This window comes from Camelus bactrianus, chromosome 8 (genome assembly GCF_048773025.1).
Source record: "Camelus bactrianus isolate YW-2024 breed Bactrian camel chromosome 8, ASM4877302v1, whole genome shotgun sequence".
Lineage (NCBI taxonomy): Eukaryota > Metazoa > Chordata > Mammalia > Artiodactyla > Camelidae > Camelus > Camelus bactrianus.
Genome location: NC_133546.1, coordinates 3,714,414 through 3,735,798, shown reverse-complemented (window position 1 = coordinate 3,735,798; position 21,385 = coordinate 3,714,414). Strand labels below are relative to the sequence as shown.

The following is a 21,385-nucleotide window of genomic DNA, read 5'->3' as shown; positions in this document are numbered from 1 at the left end:
CCCGGCTCACTCACGTCTGTGCCACACAAGTAATGTGATTACTCCCAATTTTTGGCAATAAAAACCACATTGCACCCCATGGGATTGCATAGAGTATTTATTTCCTCTCACTGCTTTTTCATAAAAAAAGTCCAACTTTAGTCCCATTTCCAAGGCCGATTCTTTATGTGCCCTTAACAATTACACAACCAAGTACAGTGACTGTGACAGCAAATCAGCATGCAGGTGGGTGTCAGCAGAGGTCAGAATGACACGGAGCAGGAAAAGGGAAGTGGACGAAACAGGTGTATTTTTCTCTCTTAGAGGGACCAGAAAGATCTGAGCACCATTCAGAAAACACACAGGGACAGAGACACAGCTCCGGCTGACTGTGATGGAGTCCGTCTCCCTAGCGTCCCTCCACACTGTGCAGTCATCTGTTGATGCATTTACGCACGCTAACGTGTTGCCCAGACAAAGTGAGAACACTGCGCTGCCACCACATTGTCTTCTGAAAATGGCATTTTAAATCATTTTTATGACCTGAACGTAAGTGTTCAAAAGGTCCTGAGGGAAATGTGTCAAAACAAACAGCTATTCTTTCAAACTTTTAACTGCATAGACCATAAATATACTTGGAAAAAAAATTTTTAGAATAAATTGAAATATATTATTGTGGTAGGAAAGTAAGACTAAAGGAAAACAGATTCCAATTTTTTAATTGAGGTATTGTTGATTTACAATGTTGTGTCAATTTCTGGTGTACAATATAGTGATTCATTTATATACATATATATATACACACACACATATATACACACCCACATACATATACACAGACGTATATTCTTTTTCAGATTCTTTTTAACTATAGGTTATTATAAGATATTGAATGCAGTACCCTGCACTATACAGTAGGTCCCTGTTGTCTATCTATTTTATATACAGTAGTGTGTATCTGTTAATCCCACTCAGAATTTATCCCTCATGCCCCCTTTCCCCTTTGGTAACCGTAAGTTTGATTTCCATGTCTATGAGTCTGTTTCTGTTTTGTAAAGAAGTTAATTTGTATCATTTTTTAGATTCTACATGTAAATGGCATTATATATTTGTCTTTCTCTGTCTCACTTACTTTACTTAGTATGATAATCTCTTTTAAAATTTGTATGAAGCCACAAAAGCCCCAAAAGAGTCAAAGCAATTCTAAGAACTAAGAACAGAGATGGAAGCATCACACTTGCTAATTTCAAGCTATATTGCAAAGCTGTCGTAGTGGAAACCGTATGGTACTGGCATAAAAATAGACCATTAGAACAGAATTGAGAGCTCAGAAATAAAACTATGCCTGTACAATCAACTAATATTTGACACAGAAGCCAAGAATACACAATGTAGGAAAGACAGTATCTTTAATACATGGTACTGAGAAAACTGGATATTCACATGCAAAGGAATGAACCTGGACCCTTATCTTACACCACCCACAAAAATTAACAGAGAAAGGATTAAAGACTTAAACATAAGAATTGAAACTGTAAAATTCTTAGAAGAAAATACAGGGAAAATTTATTTGATATTGGTTCTTAGCAATGATTTTATGGAAATGACACCAAAAGCAAAGTCAACAAAACAAAAATAAACAAGTGTGACTACATCAACAAAAAATCTTCTGAACAGCAAAGAAAATGATCAACAAAACGAAAAGGGAACTTTTCAGGGAAATGCAAATCAAAACCACAATGAGGTCAACTGTTAGAATGATTTATCAAAAAATCAAGGGAAAACAAATGTGGCAAGAATGTAGAGAAAAGGGAACACTCATATTCTGTTTGTAAAAATGTAAATTAGTGCAGCCACTATGGAAAACAGTGTGACGGTTCCTCAAAAAATTAAAAATATAACTACAATGTAATCCACCAACTCCACTTCTGTGTGTATATTGAAAGGAAATGAAATCACCGTTTTGAAGAGATAGCTGCACCCCCCATGTTCACTGCAACATTAGTTACAATCATGAAGACATGGAAACAATCTAAATGTCCATCAACAGATGAGTGGGTGGATAAAGAAGATGTGACATATAAACACACACAATGGAATATTATTCACCCATCACATGAAGAAAACTCTGCATTTACTACAACATGGATGGACTTTGGAGGCGTTATGCTAAGTGAAATGAATCAGAGAAAGACAAATACTGAATGATCTCACTTACATGTGGAATCTAAAAACCCAAACTCATATAAACAGAGAGTTGATTTTCAAGAGCAGGAGATGGAGGGGTGGGGAAAATGGGTGAAAATGTAACTATGAGAGATGATGGATGTGTTAACTAACCTTAATGGGATAATCAGTTTGCCATCTTTACATGTATCAAATCATCACTTTGTACACCTTCAACTTACACAATGTTATGTGTCAATAACATCAATAAACCTGGGAAAAAATCTGATGACAAAGTTGACAAATATCGGTGTTTTGACTCCATCTATCTGCATGTGCCATGTGAGAGTTTATTTAGATTACATTGCAAATAAATGGGTTGTGTTGGTTGTTTTTTGGTTTGTTTTGCTTTGTGAAAAGAAGAATAGCAGGAGATAATGATAAGAAGGTCAAGCCTTGGATATTTGTGTAGGTATTTGATGATCTTAAAGCAAATAGCTGATAAAATATAAGATTTGTATGAAAATTATATTCAAGGTGAATTGAAAAAAATGAGGAGAGTTGCAGAGGAAGGGGTGACCAGTGAGGGTGTTATTCTTGCAGTCCACTCATGACGTGGTGAAGACCTAGGCTGAGGTCCTCAGTGGGTGGAATGCGAGAGAATGTATGCTTTGAGAGACAATATAAGGGTGTAATAATCTTAAACTTATGTTATTCTTTTAAAGAAATACAAAGTTTGCATTAGAAGCAAGGTATAATTTACTTTCTTATTCATCTGTTTATATGTTTATTTATTTGACATTTTCTGAACATCTACTTACATAACAGAAAGTGTGCTTATTTTCAGATATTGTTGTGAATTCTCATGAAAAGTCTTCAAAGTGCATGTTACTATCCTCCATTTATGGGCGAGAAATCGAAGTTTGGGGATGCTAATCAACTTACTTTAGGTCACATAACTAAAAGTGACAAGGAAACATTAAATATAATTGTGTTGGTTTCCAAATCCTATGTTCTTTCTGCTGAAGTGCACTGAGGAGAATGAAATTCAAAGCAATGAACTCAGCGCGCAGCACAGCGCGGGATCCGAAAGGTTCCAAACTGCATTGCTCTTATCTTCTCCACACCCATTGGTCATGACCCGTGAGTGAATTAAAATTAAACATGCCCACTTCTTATTTCCTATACGTTAATGGCAGGTTTCTTAAAGCAGTTCACTATTGTTTTCTCTATTTATACATCATTTTGAAGAAAGCAAACAGTCAGCAAACATTTTTGTCTAATGGCTAGAGAAAGATGGTAAGGGCTTAATCTGTTTCTCTCAATAATGGAGTCAAAGGTAGTACCGGCAAGGACAGTGTTCCAAAATCATGGATCATTATAGCAAAATTCAACTACTAGAAGGTGGAAGAGTAACCTTAGGATACACCTGGCCCCAGCCACCTGCACAGGTAAGAATGGATTTGTCAGTGCAAACAAAGCTGGATAATAAATGCATGCAGGTGAGAAAAGGCCAAATATGCCCTTTTGTGGAAGACTGGAAGAATAATAGTTTCAGATTAATCTAAAGGACCTTCCGAGCCTACGGACTCATGCATCTAGGGCTGGTGCCCACGGCACACTGTGAGCTTTAAAAGGATTCCAAAGTTCAAGCACCGATCTGCTGTATCCTTCAATATCCCAAATTCAAAAAGAAATTATCAACTTTAACATAAAAAAATTTACTTAAATGCAAGCATATATAGCTTCAATTCAATGTCTATGTTTTCTTGTTGAAGAATAAAGAAATGCCAGATCAAGGGAATATTTGCCTTGAATTTTTTCCCCTAATATTAATGATGAATTGTACTGTGTCATCTACATCCCTGAGACATATCACTTTTATAACCCTTAATGTGCAACTACAAGACAGAAGGTGAGAGGTGCAGGTGGTAGCTGTGCACAGGGCTGGTATTTTTTTTTACTGAGAAGCTAGCTGGCCCACACAGGGACTAAAACCAAACCTTGGCCTCAGAGTCACCTCGCTAAGCTCCAGAGCGAACTGACCCGGACAACAAAGACGACAGAAGAGCCTTGCTGAGTTCTTAGAATGATGAATGGGAAGTATTTCAGAATATGGCATCTTGTGAAAAATACGACACTAATATAAGTAGTTGTCCATCCCGGTGATACCAATTTATAGCCAAGGCTAACTCAATAGTATCTTCTTACCCAGAGGCCAAGCTCTGCTGAGCTACTTCATCGCCAGAGAGACACAAAATAAACACTGCTAATATATAACATTTCTCTTCAGTAATGCTGTGTATATTCCATTGTATATTCTTGCCTTTCAGTAAGGCTAAAACAAAAGCGTATTTCAGGCAGAATTCCAGAACTAGCCACCGCCACGACCAAAAGTAAAAGAGAAAGAAAAAAGTGTATTGGAATGCTCTCTTAAATTGTCACTTTTATATATTATTCACTGAATCGATATAAATAAATATCTTTAAGGACATGGCATGTTACGTTGTCATAAGAAGAAAATTTTCTAGTGTATGTTAATAATAGAAAATAACATTTTCAACTGCATAGCAACTATCAGCTCACATAAAATATATCCAGTGTTATGCCTGGAGTTGTTGAAAAACAGACTTCCTGAGTAATACACGTATTGGCAATTACACTTGAACAACAATGAAGACCTTCAGTACAAAGTATCTGTTTGTTAAAAAAGCACATAAACTTTTCCATTTGAAAGAAAATTTAATAAAGAATATTATTTGTTAACTTGCTTGGATTTGGTTTTGCTCTGTTGATCTTACATAAGTTGATCAGCTCATAACAGAGAGAGGCTGGAATTTAGCAGGCTACCACCTAGTTAGCTGGAATCGCTGGTCACTAACCAGCTATATTTTCCAGAAAATTATGTAACTGAGAAAGAAGAAAATGAAACAAAATTATTTTTTAACACTTTTTATTGATTTATAATTATTTTACAATGTTATGTCAAATTTCAGTGTAGAGCACAATTTTTCAGTTATACATGAACATATATATATTCATTGTCACATTTTTTTCTCTGTGAGCTACCACAGGATCTTGTATATATTGCCCTGTGCTATACAGTATAATCTTGTTTATCTATTTTACATTTTGAAATCCCAGTCTGTCCCTTCCCACCCCCCACCTTGGCAACCACAAGTTTGTGTTCTATGTCTGTGAGTCTGTTTCTGTTTTGTATTTATGTTTTGTCTTTTTTTTTTTTTTTTTTTTTTTTTTTAGATTCCACATATGAGTGATCTCATATGGTATTTTTCTTTCTCTTTCTGGCTTACTTCACTTAGAATGACATTCTCCATGTTGCTGCAATGGCGTTATGTTGTCGGTTTTTATGGCTGAGTAGTATTCCATTGTAGAAATATATCACTTCTTCTCTATCCAGTCATCTGTTGATGGACATTTGGGCTGTTTCCATGTCTTGGCTATTATAAATAGTGCTGCTATGAACATGGGGGTGCAGGTGTCATCCTGAAGTAGGGTTCATTCTGGTTATATGCCCAGGAGTGGGAATCCTGGGTCATACGGTAAGTCTATTCCTAGTCTTTTGAGGAATCTCCATACTGTTTTTCACAGTGGCAGCATCAAACTGCATTCCCACCAGCAGTGTGGAAGAGTTCCCTTTTCTCTACAGCCTCTCCAGCATTTGTCATTTGTGGACTTTTGAATGATGGCCATTCTGACTGGTGTGAGGTGATACCTCAACGTAATTTGATTTGCATTTCTCTGATAATTAGTGATATTGAACATTTTTTCATGTGCCTATTGATCATTTGTATTTCTTCCTTGGAGAATTGCTTGTTTAGGTCTTCTGCCCATTTTGGGATTGGGTTGCTTGTTTTTTTCTTAGTAAGTCATATGAGCTGCTCATATATTCTGGAGATCAAGCCTTCGCCGGTTTCATCTGCAAAAATTTTCTCCCATTCCATAGGTTGTCTTTTTGTTTTACTTACAGTTTCCTTTGCTGTGCAGAAGCTTGTAAGTTTCATTAGGTCCCATTTGTTTATTCTTGATTTTATTTCTATTGCTTGGGTAGACTGTTCTAGGAGAACATTTTTGAGATATATGTCAGATAATGTTTTGCCTATGTTTTCTTCTAGGAGGTTTATCGTATCTTGTCTTATGTTTAAGTCTTTGATCCATTTTGAGTTGATTTTTGTGTATGGTGTAAGGGAGTGTTCTAGCTTCATTGTTTTACATGCTGCTGTCCAGTTTTCCCAACACCATTTGCTGAAGAGACTGTCTTTATTCTATTGTATATTCTTGCCTCCTTTGTCAAACATTAGTTGACCAAAAGTTTGTGGGTTCATTTCTGGGCTCTCTATTCTGTTCCATTGGTCCATATGTCTGTTTTTGTACCAATACCATGCTGTCTTGATGACTGTAGCTCTGTAGTATTGTCTGAAGTCTGGGAGAGTTATCCCTCCAGCCCCTTTCTTTTTCTTCAGTAATGCTGTGGCATTTCTATGTCTTTGAAGGTTCCATATGAATTTTATTATGATTTGTTCGAGTTCTGTGAAATATGTCCTGGATAATTTGATAGGGATTGCATTAAATCCATAGATTGCCTTGGGCAGTGTGACCATTTTAACAATATTGATTCTTCCAATCCAAGAGCATGGGACATCTTTCCATTTTTTTAAGTCTTAATTTCCTTCATCAACGGTTTATAGTTTTCTGTGTATAATTCTTTCACCTCCTTGGTTAGATTTATTCCTAGGTATTTTACTACTTTGGGTGCTATTTTAAAGGGGGTTGTTTTCTTCTTTTTCTGTTGATTCATCATTAGTGTAAAAAAATGCAACTGATTTTTGAATGTTGATTTTGTAATAATTCTTTCATTAATATTACCTAAATTACATATACTAAATATATATATAAAGTGTGTTTATATATTGTTTTATGTATTCTGAGTATATATATTGCCTCACAAATGTGCATATACAGAGAGACAAAATATGTTAACAAGATAGTTACATAGTCACAGATCACAAATATTTTCCAGTGAAAAGTTAATATTTTCCCTCCCTCAGATGTTGATAGAAAAGTAGACAAAACAAATAGAAAGGCATAATGTATTATTTGAACAACACTATCAAACACAGGAGCTGTTAATTATAGAACATCATACCCAACAACTGCCGAATATACGTTATTTTCAAATGCATGTGGTATTGTCACCAGGACAGAGCATATCCTTCACGTAAATGATGTCTCCATAAATTTAGTAGATTTCTGTCATATAGGGTATGTTCTGTCACTATAATGTGATTAACTGAGAAGTCAATAAAATAAGATATTTGGAAATTAAATGACACAGTCTTAATAAATGGGTCAAAGAAGAAAGCATAAAAATCTATGAAATATCTCAAATAAAATTAAAATGAAAAGACAAGATAACTAAAGGAGTGATCACAGGGAAATGTAGACTGTTAAATGCATCTATTTGAGAGGAATAAACATCTAAATTCAATGATCTAAATTTCTACTCTTAGAAGCTAGAAAATAGAAGGACAGCAAATAATGTAACTAGAGAGAAAAAATTCATCTAAGTTGAAAGAAGAAAATAATAAAGATGATAATAGAAACCAAAGACACAGAATACAGAGAAACAAGAGGAAAAACTTATCATAGCAAAAGTCATTTGGGGGGATAGATCATCAAAATTGATAAACGCCAAACTATTCTTAACAAGATAAAAAGAGAGGTACCTAAAGTGCAAATATTAGGGATAAAAGATTTACTATGTGCATCAAAAAATAAAAAGAAATTACTATGAATAACTTTCTTTCAGCATATTCAGCAATATAGATAAAAACAGGAAAGTTGCAAGAAAAGCGAAACTTACTAAAACAGACACAAAGAACAAACAGAAAATTTGAATCATTAAACATTTACATTTTCTATTAAAATTTTACTGTGAACTTCTGAGAAAGGAAACTGTATTTATTAATTTTGTACAGTAGCCAGTAGCGGGATTGGCAGGCATTGCAGTGATCATCTGAGAAGTCCTCTTTGCAACTCCATTCACTAAGCACCCAAAGTCAGTTTTTGTAAAAGTGGCTCTTTCATGATTAGAAAAAAATAATGGATTCTTATTTTTAGAATAAAGAAGAACAACCGTGGGTTCTTCTCTAAACATGGGTGTTTATAGAAGCTTTTTTCATAATTGCCAAACTTGGAAGCAAAAAGAAGCCAATCCGAAAAGCCTTCATACTCTTGATTCCAATTATATGACATTATAGAAAATGCAAAACAATGGAAACAGGGGAAAAAAAAAAAAGATGAGTAGTTGTTAGCGGTTGGGGGTGAGAGATAAATTGATAGAACATAGAAAAATCTTAGAGCAGTGAAAACGCTCTGTATGATAAGATAATGATGGACATATATTAGAATACATTTTTCCAAACCCATGGAAAGTACGACACTAAGAAGGAACCCTAAGGAATCAACAGACTTTTGGTAATTACGTTGCATCACTGTAGGTTCATCAGTTGTAACAAATGTGCCACCCTGCTGGGGGACACTGAAAACAGTGGAGGTTGAGCATGCTGTGGGGAGGGGTGTATGTGAAATTTCTGTACTTTCCTTTAATGTTGCTGTAAACCTAAAACTATTCTAAAAAACAGTCCTTAAAAGAAAAAGAATTCTTAAAATGGACTGAGTGTTTTTGTCCACGCCTCACCATCTAATCTCTGTTCTTGCTACTTTGACATTTTCTCAGTTCTTTAAATGATATTAAAAGATATTTGGAAGAACATCCTGTTTGGTTCCAAATTTTGGCAGTAATGTTATAAGCTGCTGTAACAACTGTATGCAGTTTTGTATGACATAAAATTTCAATTTCTCTGGGTAAATATCAAGGAGTATGATTGCTGGATCACATGAGAAGATTGTTTTGTTTCGTAAGAATCTATCAAACTGTCTCCTAAAGTGGCCGTGCTATCTTGCATTCCCACCAACAATTATTGTTTGATCTCCTCTCCAGCATTTAGAGTTGCCAGTGCTGTGGATTTCAGCTGTTCTGACAGATGTGTGTACGTATTTCATTGTTGTTTCATTTGCATTTGCCTGAAGACATAAGATGTGAAGCATCTTCATATTATAATTTGCCATTTATATATTATTTTGAACAAATTGCTATCTGTCCAATCAATTAAGAATAATTTTTAAAATTTTATCTTTATTCCTTCTTCAGTGCTCTTCTTTCTGCAGGTAAAAGTTCCTGATATACATTATTTTTCTTCTCTCTAAAGAGCATGTTCTAATATTTTTTGCAAAGCAGGTATACTGGTAATAAATTGCTTCAAATATTGTTTGTCTGAGAAAGTTTTTATTTCACCTTCACTTTTGAAGGACAATTTTGCATGGTGCAGAATTCTAGACTGATTTTTTTTCTCATTTCAAATATTGTATTCCACTTTCTTCTTACTTCCATGATTTCTGAGAAGACAAATCTAATTCTAATCTTTGTTCCTCAATAAGGTGGTTTTTCTCTCTGATTTCTTTTAATATTCGCTCTTTTTCTTTGATATGATCTAATTTGAAAATAATATGCCTACTGGCATAACTGTGGTTGGATGTCTATCATTAATTTGGAGAAATTTTCAGTTATTATTAATTCAAGTATTTCTTCTATTCCTGTCTCTCTTTCTTCTCCTCCTGATAGTCTCATTACGTGTGTGCTACACTTATTGTTGCTGTCCCAAAGTCCTTGTATATTTTCTTCTTTTCTTAAGTCTTTGTTCTTTTTGCTTTTCAGTCTTTTAGAATTCTATCAATACATCCTCTGGTTTAGAGAATCTTTCCTCAGTTGTGCTCAGTCTACTAATAAGACAATGAAAGGCAGTCTTCATTTTTGTTAAGAGTTTTTTAATTGCTAGCATTTCCCGTTTGTTCTTTCTTAGAAATTTCCATCTTTCTGCTTAGATTGACCACCTGTTATTGAATGCTGTCCACTTTATCCCTTAGCACATTAATCCTAGTTGTATATTTATTTTAAATTCTCAGTCTGATAATTCTACCATCTCGTCCACATCTGGTTCTGATGCTTGTTCTGTCTTTTCTAATGTTTAGCCTTTTGGTTTGCTTTGTCATGTGTTCTTGACAGCCATGTATGATGAACTGAGTAAAAGAGACACCATATATTCACCTTTAGTAAGATGGTAGCAAGGTGTTGGGTGGGGAAGGAGTCTATTTTCCTAAGATTTTGGCTTAGTCTTTCAGTGAGCCTGTATCTCTTGACGTAACTTCCCAAGTGTTTGTCCGTTTTCTCTCCCTCTGCCCGAGGCAGAGCAGCACGGCTGGAGTACGCTGGAGCTGGGTATTCTCCTCCTCCAGACTGGTTAGGCTCTTCCAGTACCGCAGCTGGTTAAGCTCAGGGAACTAGTTTCCCCTGAGAGCACGCCTGGTTAAGAACAGAGAGCTCTGGGATTTTCCAAAATGGTTCCTTTTCTGCTTCTTCTCCTGGAAGGAGATGTTTTTCAGATATTTCTAGGGGAACGTGGTGGAGCCCCTGGAGGTAAATCTCACAGCACTGTAGGAGCTCCCCTGTAACTGGGTCCGCTGCAGCTTTTCACTCTCGCAGTTGTCGACGCTGAACTTCCAGCAAGCCCTCAGTTATGGCTCAGGTTTCCTCTCCTGGCACGGGTTCCCACCGCATTTCCTCTCCTGAGGCTCTGCTCTGGGAAACCTTGACTCCATGTATTCTGTCTGTCCTTCCAGTTTCCCTGTGTCCTCCCCTCTCTTAGGGAGCCCAAAAGAGCTGTAGACTTTTCAATTTGTTCAGCCTTTGACTTGTTTGAAAGGAGTGGCAGCTTCCAAGCTCCTTATGCGAAGTATCAGAAACCCCATTAACGTGTTTTTAAATGTTAAACCAGTATTGCATTTTTTGGGGAAAAAACACTCCATGTAGTCATGATATTGTTGGCGTCTGTTTGTTAAAATTATATTTAGGATATTTTAATAGTATTTTTAAAGACATTGGTCTGTAGTTTCTTTTTTTCTTTCTATCTTACTGGGTCCTTCATTTGCTCTTGCTGTAATACTGGCCTAAAAGATGAACTGAAATGTGTCTATTCATTTTATATTTTCTTAAAAATTTTGTTTATAACTTTAACTATTTTTTTCTTCAGTGTTCTGTATAATTTACCAGGGAGCCACTTGGTCCTTGAGTTTGCCCTGTGGGAAGGCTTCTTAACTACAATATTACATTTTCAGTAGGTATAAGGTATACTGGTTAGCTTTCTATGTATAATTTTTTGAGTAGACTTTAAAAGTGTGTGTTTCTCAAAAAATTTGTCTCTTTCAAGTCTGTATATAATTCACTTACATAAGGTTGTTTATAATTTTCTCATTTCATTCTTTTAATTTCTATACTGTCTGGAATGGTATTCCCTCTTTCCTTCCTAATATTTTTGATAGATTCTGTTTTCACTTCTATTCTAAATATTTAAATGTTTTGTAATTTTTCATTTGACCTCTGAGCTACTTAGAATTGAGTTGTATCATTTTCAAGTATTTAGAGATTATCTAGCTATCTTTTTATTACCGTTTTCTTCATGGAATTTCATTTTGGATAGAAATAGATACTTTATATTTTCTTTAAAAATTAAGTTGGTTGATAACATTCCTGCAGGCAATTAGCCCACTGGAGAGGTGTTTGCTTTTTGTTATAGTGTGAAAAAAAAGGAATAGTGCAACCCTGTCTCCTCAACGTGTCCTACCTGCCACTGTGTATCCAGTCTTCCTTTGTACGGCTACCTCATTAAATTAGTGGTCCTCAGTAGGGTTGTAGGGAAGCCAGAAAGAGAAGTGAGAGGGACTGAGGGAATAACCTCCAGAGCTTTTCCAAATGGGCCAGTTTACCTTGGCCTTGATTCCATGGTCAATAGAGGATGGGAGGTCTCATCTGGAAAACATGCTGCAGATAATTTTTGACTCCACTGCCCTCAGACTTTCATGAACAGCCATGTTGACCTACTTATTTAATTAAAGTAACCTCTCTGACTGGATAAAGAAGATGTGGTATATTTATACAATGGAATACTACTCAGCCATAAAAACCAACAACATAACACCATTTGCAGCAACATGGATGTTCCTGGAGAATGTCATTCTAAGTGAAGTAAGCCAGAAAGAGAAAAAAAATACCATATGAGATCGCTCATATGTGAAATCTGAAAAACAAAAACAAAAACAAAAAACAAACAACAACAACAAAAAAAAGCGTAAATACAAAACAGAAATAGACTCACAGACATAGAATACAAACTTGTGGTTGCCAAGGGGGCGGAGGGTGGGAAGGGATAGACGGGATTTCAAAATTGTAGAATAGATAAACAAGATTATACTGTATAACACAGGGAAATATACACAAGATCTTATGGTAGCTCACAGAGAAAAAAATGTGACAATGAATATATATATGTTCATGTATAACTGAAAAATTGTGCTGAATACTGGAATTTGACACAACATTGTAAAATGATTATAAATCAATAAAAGTTTTTAAAAAAATTAAAGTAACTTCTCTTCCCCCATTTCTCTTTTATTTACCTCTCCAACTCTTCCATTTCTTTTTGTTTTATCAAGAATGGTCTGCTCTGTACCTTGTAGGATCTACAACACACACTCAAAAAAAATTCTGAGAAGAGTAACTGTCCTCCATGTGAAGGGAACACCCACACACATGCACATACACACACACGCACGCTCCACATACACAAGAATTGACAAGAGAGAATAGAATTAAATGACAAGATAATTGGTACACAAATTAATTGCTGCTAAAACCATATATTTTTATTATATACAAATCAATGTATATAGGTTGATTTGCAAAAGAGATTGTGGATTAAGTTTTGAACATAAATTTCAATAGATAAAATTTGGAATTAGGCATAAATTTTAGGAAAGGGCATGCCAAACAGAAAGTGTTGAATAAATAATAGGTACAAATATATTAATGAGCGTGGTTGGGGGAATTGTAAAAAAAAAAAAAAGAAAGAAAGAAAGAAAAGGAAAACAACTTTCTGCTTTATATTTATATCAAACTGAATAATGTAAAATCTGCAAAGAATCAAGGAATTATATCAAAATATTTATCCTTTGTCACCAGTAGGGATATTTAGAAGCTCATTTTCTTTTTCTGTATTTACAAAGTATTTTTCTATTGACTTGTATCTGTGTTAGTTTTCACTCTCTTATATGTGTTCTTAATTACATGAAATATACCCAAAGACAACCTCATTGTTAACAAGTTATATAATATAGATGAAGTGAAACTGTTAACTTGCATCTGGACTTCTCAAGGCTAAGTTCACTCGTTTGAGGGATGTCTTATTCCAGACCTTTTCTCCATGCATCTATTTTCAATTTTATATTCAAATAAAAGTGTATGATTTTACATCAAAAAAGAAAGCCTAACAGAATTCCTACTATATTTATGGCCCTAAACTTAAGTTTTACCTCTTCTTAATTTTTTAGGTATGTTCATATGCTCATAGACATAAAATTATGAAACAATTAAAATCATACACATAATTTCTTATATTTGTTAGCTTTTGTTTTATGCACACACATCTTTACTCTCAATTGCTATAAAATCTGGTTTCTGCCCAGGGAGCTCTGCTGTTTCCCACATCTCTACCTAACAGCCGAAGGGCTGTCCCTCCTCCACAGCAGGGCTCTCCTTTTGCTGCCTTTTACTTTTCAGAAATTATTTATAATTGGGGGCCACAAATAGCAATTTATTTTTGCTTGTTACTGTGGATTTATTATACTAAAAATGCCCCTCCACCCCTCTTTAGAGATTATATATAACACTTGCAGATTCATGCACTCAGTCATCCATCTGATCAATCCATTTATTACTTTTTATGGAAAAAATTAACTGCTTTCCACAATTTAAAAAAGTTCCAACCTAGCTGTTATTTTTATAATCTATTTTTCCTCAGGCAGTAAATCCAATCAAATATTGAACACACAAGGAACAAATTTCAGTTTAAGAAATAAACTTAACGGCGGTTAAGAAAAGAAATGAGCCCAACTGCATCCCAGAGAGCAAGACAGGCATACATGAGCTTTATGTACAAGGCGTTCTCACTGCTATGTCGTTATGATTTCCCACTATCAGCTAATCTAATCTAGTCATCGTAATAAAAGACAAGTCAAAGGGAAAAACAGATCAACTACTCTCTTCTGTTTACTTACTTTGGAACAGCATTATCTTTGCCCTAATTCTCTACCGAACTATTTTGTTTTTATTTCATCTATCATTTACCCTAAATTTATTGTCTCTCCTTTAAATCAATATCCGTCATAAGGAAACTTTGTTATTCCCTTTCTCTCTCTATTTTAAGTGTATTATCTCTTTCCCTCTGGTCTCCCTTAAATATATTGTTTGTACATGATAAGAAAAGTTAGATTAGATGTGTACTGAAAAGGGAGAGGGAGGGGCTCTGGATTCATGTGATAGTTTAGATTATTGCCCAGTAGATAGTCACCGCCTTCTCCCTGGCCCATCATGTGACATGTGACCAGCCAGGTGCTTGGTCATGTCACTTGCTTTGGTCAATGAAATGTGAGGGGAAGTGATGTGAGCAGAGGCCCTGGATGCTGTGCAGTATGGCTTTGCTCTTGCACTGGTCCCTTAAATTGGGAAGACATACCCCAGGGAGATGGTGCATCTTCACTCCAGGCCCAGAGGCAAACACCTGGATAAAACACCTGAGCCAGTTACAGCCGAAACGAAGTGGAGGAAACCAGCCACCTGAAGTAGGGCTTAGCCGGAGGAGCACTTCCTAGGTCAGCCGAGCGACCTGCACATTCAGGAACAGGAGAAGAGGCGCTTACACATCACTGAGTTTGGAGCTGCTTCATTCTGAGGTACCTCTGTGGCAATTACGGGCCTTTACATTGTCAAATGCGTCAAATGCACTCAGAACGCAGACAGCTTCACACAGTATAGGTCTCTGGAGGGCAGCAGCCGCTCTCACAGGCCTAGGTGAGGCCTCAGTGATGTTTTTATTCCTTTCCTAACCTCCCACTTGTCACACTTGAAGCAAAAACGAAAAAGAAGGAGCAAGAGCATGCAACTTGCTGTTTGGTTCTTGGCCGGCTGCAATCGACAGGGAAGGCGAGCCCTCTGGATGGCAGGACAGGAGAAAGACATCTGGAGGTTATAGGCAGATAAGAGCAAGACATTTCAGAGAACCTGGGGGGGGGCACGACTCCTGGGGGTGATCCACATGACGTGGCATCCACGAACTTTGAGTTCAGCCAGCTCTTCTTACCAAGGAACAATGATGTGCAGATGCTGGCCACGCCCTTCACCCAGCATGGACATTGTTATCATCTGTCTGTCTTTTCAGATCCTCTCCCCATCTCCTCCCCTCATAAAAAGCAAGGAGGTTGCCCATTGACCCATTGATACCATTTCTAGGTACCTGATAGACTGGGTGTAAGGGAATGACCCATCCCAAGTGAGAGATAAGCTACCGACCCTACGGCAGGAGACACACAGCCTCAGTCGACCTCTTCACATTAATGTTAATATTAGCATGTTAATGGTTTGGAAAAGTTACTGTGTCGGTGTCGCGATATCATGTGCACATACACACCGTATGCGGAGAGAGCTGATGGCTACTCTGTTTATTGATTCTCATAAAAGGGTTTATATAGGACATGCAGGAAACCTCACATACCATCTAAGTTATAACAATGTTAATAATCTTAAGCCATTTCGGTTCCCAGGTGCCAGGTTCCCAGGCTCCTGCAGTAAGCACAGGATGTTACATGATCAAGGACAGATTGTTTTAAAGTTTGTCACAAAACTTCATTAAGCAGGCCATCTCTTATCCAGCCAGCTACGTGACATTTCTCACAGCTTGTTTATCAGTTCAGCCCATGGCTTATTCTCTAGGGCCTTCAGGCGGGGGCCTGCATACTGTGGTAAAGAAATGTGTTAGCATCTCCTAATTCTACACTTATTTTACCATTTTATAATGGAATCCTTTGTTCACAACAATGGAATCCTTTAAACAACCACTAAAAGCCTTTGAAAAGGCTTGAGAGAGACCTGTGTGGGAATCTACACTATAATTAAGACTATATTAAACTTCTATACAGAATGCAATGTAGCTTGCATTTTTTTAATGAAAGTTAAATAATGGGTCTTTAAAATATTTGTCTAAAATACAAAGCATTAAAAAAGGTTTAACGAGGAGGTTTTCAATAGTCTGTGAATAACCAGCAATCCACAGGTTCTAATGGACCTTTCTAGAACACCACTCAGCCACAGCAGAAAATACATTTTTTTCAAACATCCCTGGAACATTCACCAAGATAGATCATATTCTGGTTTATAAAAACAAACCTCAACACATTTAACAGAAATCAAGCCACATAGAGTGTGTTCTCCTACCATAAAGGAATCAAACTGGAAACTGGTAACAGAGAGACAACATGAAAATCTCGGACACTTGGAAATTAAACACACACTTCTAAACAAGCCATTGGATCAAAGGGAAAGCCTCAAAATAAAAATGAAGTGATACGTGCAAATGGACAGAAATGAAAATACAATGATATGTGAATTGGAATTTTTCCTCTTTATTTGCATTAGGAAGATTAAGATCGTCTGCTTGGGGTGTCATAATCAAATTAATGTCATAACAATAATGAGATAGTCACTGCACCAGGATTCTGTGTACCTTTCTCATTTAATTGTCTCAGTTATTTTTAATGCATATCTCAATCCTGTCTTGATTTCAAGCCCTGTTCCCTCTATTTTTATCAGCATACCAGAATACACTCATTATAGCTATTAAAACACGCTAATATTATCTGCTCAAATTTGGAAATCAAATATTGGCAAAGTTGTCATATCTGTGTTTTCAGTAATTACGGGTCTAAATGCAGTTCTCAGAAGTGGTCTCTTTACTTTGTTTATTGAGCCAGACAAGCATCACCAATCTGTCATGTTCCAAGCTACAAAGTGCTTCATTGAAGTGCAATCAGGACCATCCTTTCATCTGTCTTTTAAAACTTGCAAAGATAGTATCTGTTTATTTTAACAGCTAAAAATTAAACAGAAAGAGAAGAAAGCTTAGAACCATTGATTAAGTATTAAAATAGAACTTATAGATAATTTTGTCTAATCACATAGCTAATGTCTGAGTCTGTTCTGAAATGAACCCAGCAAATGATGATAAATTGTATTTGAACATCTCAATTCATGAAAAGAGTGTTAGTGCTGAGGAAATATATTACATTTTTAGAAAAGTTTTGATTGTTTCAAAGTCCTTCTTTTAATTAACCTGAAATCTGTTTCAGTTTTATTTCTACTACTTGGTGCTTCCTTAGTTTGACTTCTCAGATTTGGGGAAAATCCTAGTAAATCTACATGCATTTTTCCCACTAAATTCTTTAGTAGTCTTATGACTCAATTATAACATTATCTTATTGCCTAAAGCCTCAACCACGGGCACAGTTGTTTAGTCCCCCTCTCCCTTCTCTAGGAAACTGCCTCTGCCTGTTGAGATCCTCATCTCATTCAAAGGAAGTATCCACCTGTCCCTTCATCCACCTTTTTGAATCCGCACAGCTGCTTGCTCCCTTGTGTGTCTCCGGAAGTATTTTCATGATAATCATTTCTGCTTACCTTCTCACATGTAAAAAAGAAGGAAGAAAAGGAGCTGGGATGGAGGACAGAGAAAGAGAGAGAGTACTAAGGAGACAGAGAATTTGTCTATTTTCATTTACAATTGTAGAACTCCTTATTTACTTTTGTCGTCATCTCTTCAAGAAAAATGTCAAAAGCGGCCTCTTGTTTTTTCTCAGTCTCAAATCTGCACCAGTTTGTGTGTTACATAGCATGACTTTGATTAGTAATTTAAAATCCTTGACAGGAAGTTTCTTAGAAATGACTTCAAATACAAAATCTACAGGTTAAGAAATCAAAATGTAACAGAATAGAGTGAACTATATTCTAAATTGGTTCCTGGAAGCAGTACCAGCCAAGGACCGCAGCACCCGCAGTGTCCCGACTGCAGAGGAGAAAGCTGTTCCGAGTCACAATGGCTTTTTGCGAACAGCAAAGATAGAAATTATTCCACTTATTAATTCTGTACACAGAACTTCATAAAGTCCCTCAAGTCAACAACACAAGTACCTAGGAGGGAAATAGTGAATGTGCGAGAGGTGATGAGCTAATTACATGATTATTGAAATAAATTAAAGTAAACAGCCAGCAAATCTAAAGGGGTTGAACTTTTCATCTGAATGCACCTTCTAGAAGGAAGTTACCAAAACAAAGAGAGAGCGCGCTGCTGTGTTGGGGAACGGAATATTTTATGCTTCATTGCTGGTCTCATTTAAATACATTCCTCTGAATAATGTTAAATATTTTAGAGTGGAAATACGATATTTCATTGCTATTTGCAAGAATTCTCTTTTTTTTTTTTTTTTTCAGTATAAGCACAAGAAGCATATTTCTCCCTAACCCATCATTTTAGGCTCAAGAAAAAAAAGATAAAAACTAGCACATAATCTGGTCGGTGTGGGAATGAAGAGTGCTTTTAACATTAAGTGCGTTTAGAATGTTAGACTGACCGCGTTTTCATTAATGTGAATGATACGAGCGGGTCGTTAACAACTTAGTATGCGGGGCTCGCACGTTAAAATCTGACTCACGATGTGGTCCGGCTTCCTTGTTTTCGTTAAATTGCTACCTCTCGGCAGGAACCCAGACAAACGGGGTGCCTGCATCACTCTGTGTGACTTTCCGTGGGAAGCTTCCAGAAAGGGTTGCATAATTGTGAATAAGCCTTTTGGCAGAAATGTGAAAGCTTCCATTGTGCTCGGACAAGGACAGAGGCCAGCGTTTGAGGGGAGGTTGCTACAGTTTTGCCAAATTGTGGAAGGGAAAATGCATGGGGCCAGTTGCAAGGCTCAGCTGCATCTTTCTAATCTAAACACATGGAGAAATAGGGGGTCCGTTTTTTTTAGATTTGACTACAGTTACAGCTCTACTAGGGTGAAGATTCAAAATATTTTTTAACTAAAGTTATAAATAGAAACAATGTATCAGGATTGGTGTAAGACACCATAAAATCAACCACGATTTTGCCAAACGTTTAAATGAAATGAGCCTTTCGATAAGTAGAACTAAACCTTTTGGACAGTGCGGCCTCCCTGATTATCCCAGCAACGACTCCCAGTGTCTGCTTATCTCCACTTGCCCCCTGTATTCTTTCCCAATTTTGTATCTACTGCACCCAGAACCCAGACCTCTGCTCCGTGGGGGCTGAGTCCTGAGCTCCTCATGGAGAACGTGGCACCGCCTTGAGTGAAAGCTCAGGTCTGCAGTGTTCTGAATTAGAATATCCTCTCCAACCTCTCTGTTTCTCCCAAGCCTGCGCCCGCACCCTCTTCTGAGTTCAGGTCCAAACTCCTTTTACAAAGTTGTGTTGCTTTGAGTCTCAGGAGACAGTAGTTCCTGCCCGACACGAGCTCAGTCCCACGGCTGGCTCTCTGCACGTGCCGCTTTGGGGGTGCACTGACCCCGCTGCCACGCAAATCCGGGGGCGGGGATGACCATCTACAAGCAACCGAAGCCCCCGCTCAGCCGCTTGCTGGTCTGCGCAGCTCTGAGACTCAGTTTCTCAGTCCCCTGGAGTGGAGGTTGTGGAACTCGCTGTCACTTACCTTCCCGAAGTTTTACGAGGCTCCTATGAGACTGATGTCCTTTGCAAACTATCAACTTCTGTACGATGTGAATTTTCATTATTAAAACTGCTTTATGTGCACATGGCTTGTTTCTTCAGGTAATTAAAATTATTGATGGGCTGTAACCATCCTTTATACTCCACTGAGTTACTGGAGGTTTCACAGAAGCACAAACGTCACAGGTTGTAGGTGCTCAGTAAGTACCGTCCCAGCAGCTGTCAGTTCACCGACTACCAGCGGGGAAGGCCGCCCCCTCCCCCTCCCCTCCCCCTCCCCCTTCCCCCCTCCCCGTCCACCAGCCCTTCCCCAGCCACGCACACTGACTGCTGAAAGCGCTAACTGACCCTGCTGCCTGGGTACCAGGGACGTGACTGGAAACTGTCAGGAAGTCCCGGGCCCTTCCACGGCCCCAGCGGCAGATCCTGTCCCCGAGAAACTACCGGCAGAGCCAGGCCCCGCGTGACTCCCTCAGCAGCGCCGTTGCGCGCGAAGCCGGACCCAGGGGGGTGTTCAGCGAGGGCGAACTGCGCGTCAGCGCGTCTGCTCCTGACACGCTGCAGCGAGGGCGCGCACAAGCGGGGCGCGGGAGGCGCAGACGGCCGGTGAGGGAAGGGCCGGACGCCTTCAGCCTCCAGGAGAAAGGGCCAGGGAAGCGGGACTGAAAGGCCACAGCTGCTCTGCGAGGCTGGGTGCAGGAGGCGGCGGGAACAGCGCTTCCGTTTCTTTTAACGTAAACAAACCAGCCTCATGAATAAAACACGACTGCTTGGCTGAATGCCTCGTGATTGCAGAGTCCCTCTGGGGACAGTGGATTGAGAGTCCGCATTTATTAAAACATACAATAACAATAATAACAGTAATGAATCTCAGCGCTTGTTTTTTCACCTTGTCTCTGCTTCAGAGGTGCAGAATGTTCAGATGCTCTAACTGCAAAAAGTAAGTTAGTAAACAGATGGTCTCTTAAAATTACACCTAAGTGCTTAGGGTCCAAACCCCTTTCCTGGTACACCAGCAGGACCCTGGTTTGACCCCCCCCCCCCGCCCCGCACTGAGTCGTCACTGAACACGGAAAATTTGGCTCCTCCCAAGACACGGGTACTGGGTCAGGTCTCCATATATCTCTCAAGGCAGATGATAAAAATTCAGGTGTGATCACCATTCTATTTTCCTTGACATTTCTCAAATCCCATACTTTTCTTTTATTAATCATGATTTTTATTATTACCTTAATATTTTAAAAAATACTTTGCAGCTTTTTAAAGATTTTTTATAGACATTGCTTTTCAGAGCCTACATCAGTCCTCAAGATGGGCTGGATAAATAAAGCAGGTGAGAAACCTGCCTTACAAAAATTAGGTAACTTTTCTGGCAATTCACCAGTCTTTTGTATTAAATGCATTTTCTGACTTTTAAAGATTACAGGTTCTCAACCTTATTCTTTCTGTTCAAACTCTCTTGAACCCTCACTTTATCT

General features: G+C 37.8%; 1 long non-coding RNA gene across 1 annotated transcript; it reads right to left on the bottom strand.

The window, feature by feature from the left end:
- Positions 1–16,272: 16,272 nt before the first annotated feature.
- On the bottom strand, positions 16,273–20,623 carry LOC141578323 (uncharacterized). Its single transcript, XR_012508507.1, has 2 exons — positions 20,256–20,623; positions 16,273–20,061 (listed from the first exon to the last, which is right to left on the bottom strand). It is a non-coding gene; the product is annotated as an uncharacterized LOC141578323 (long non-coding RNA).
- Between the last annotated feature and the right edge of the window lie 762 nt (positions 20,624–21,385).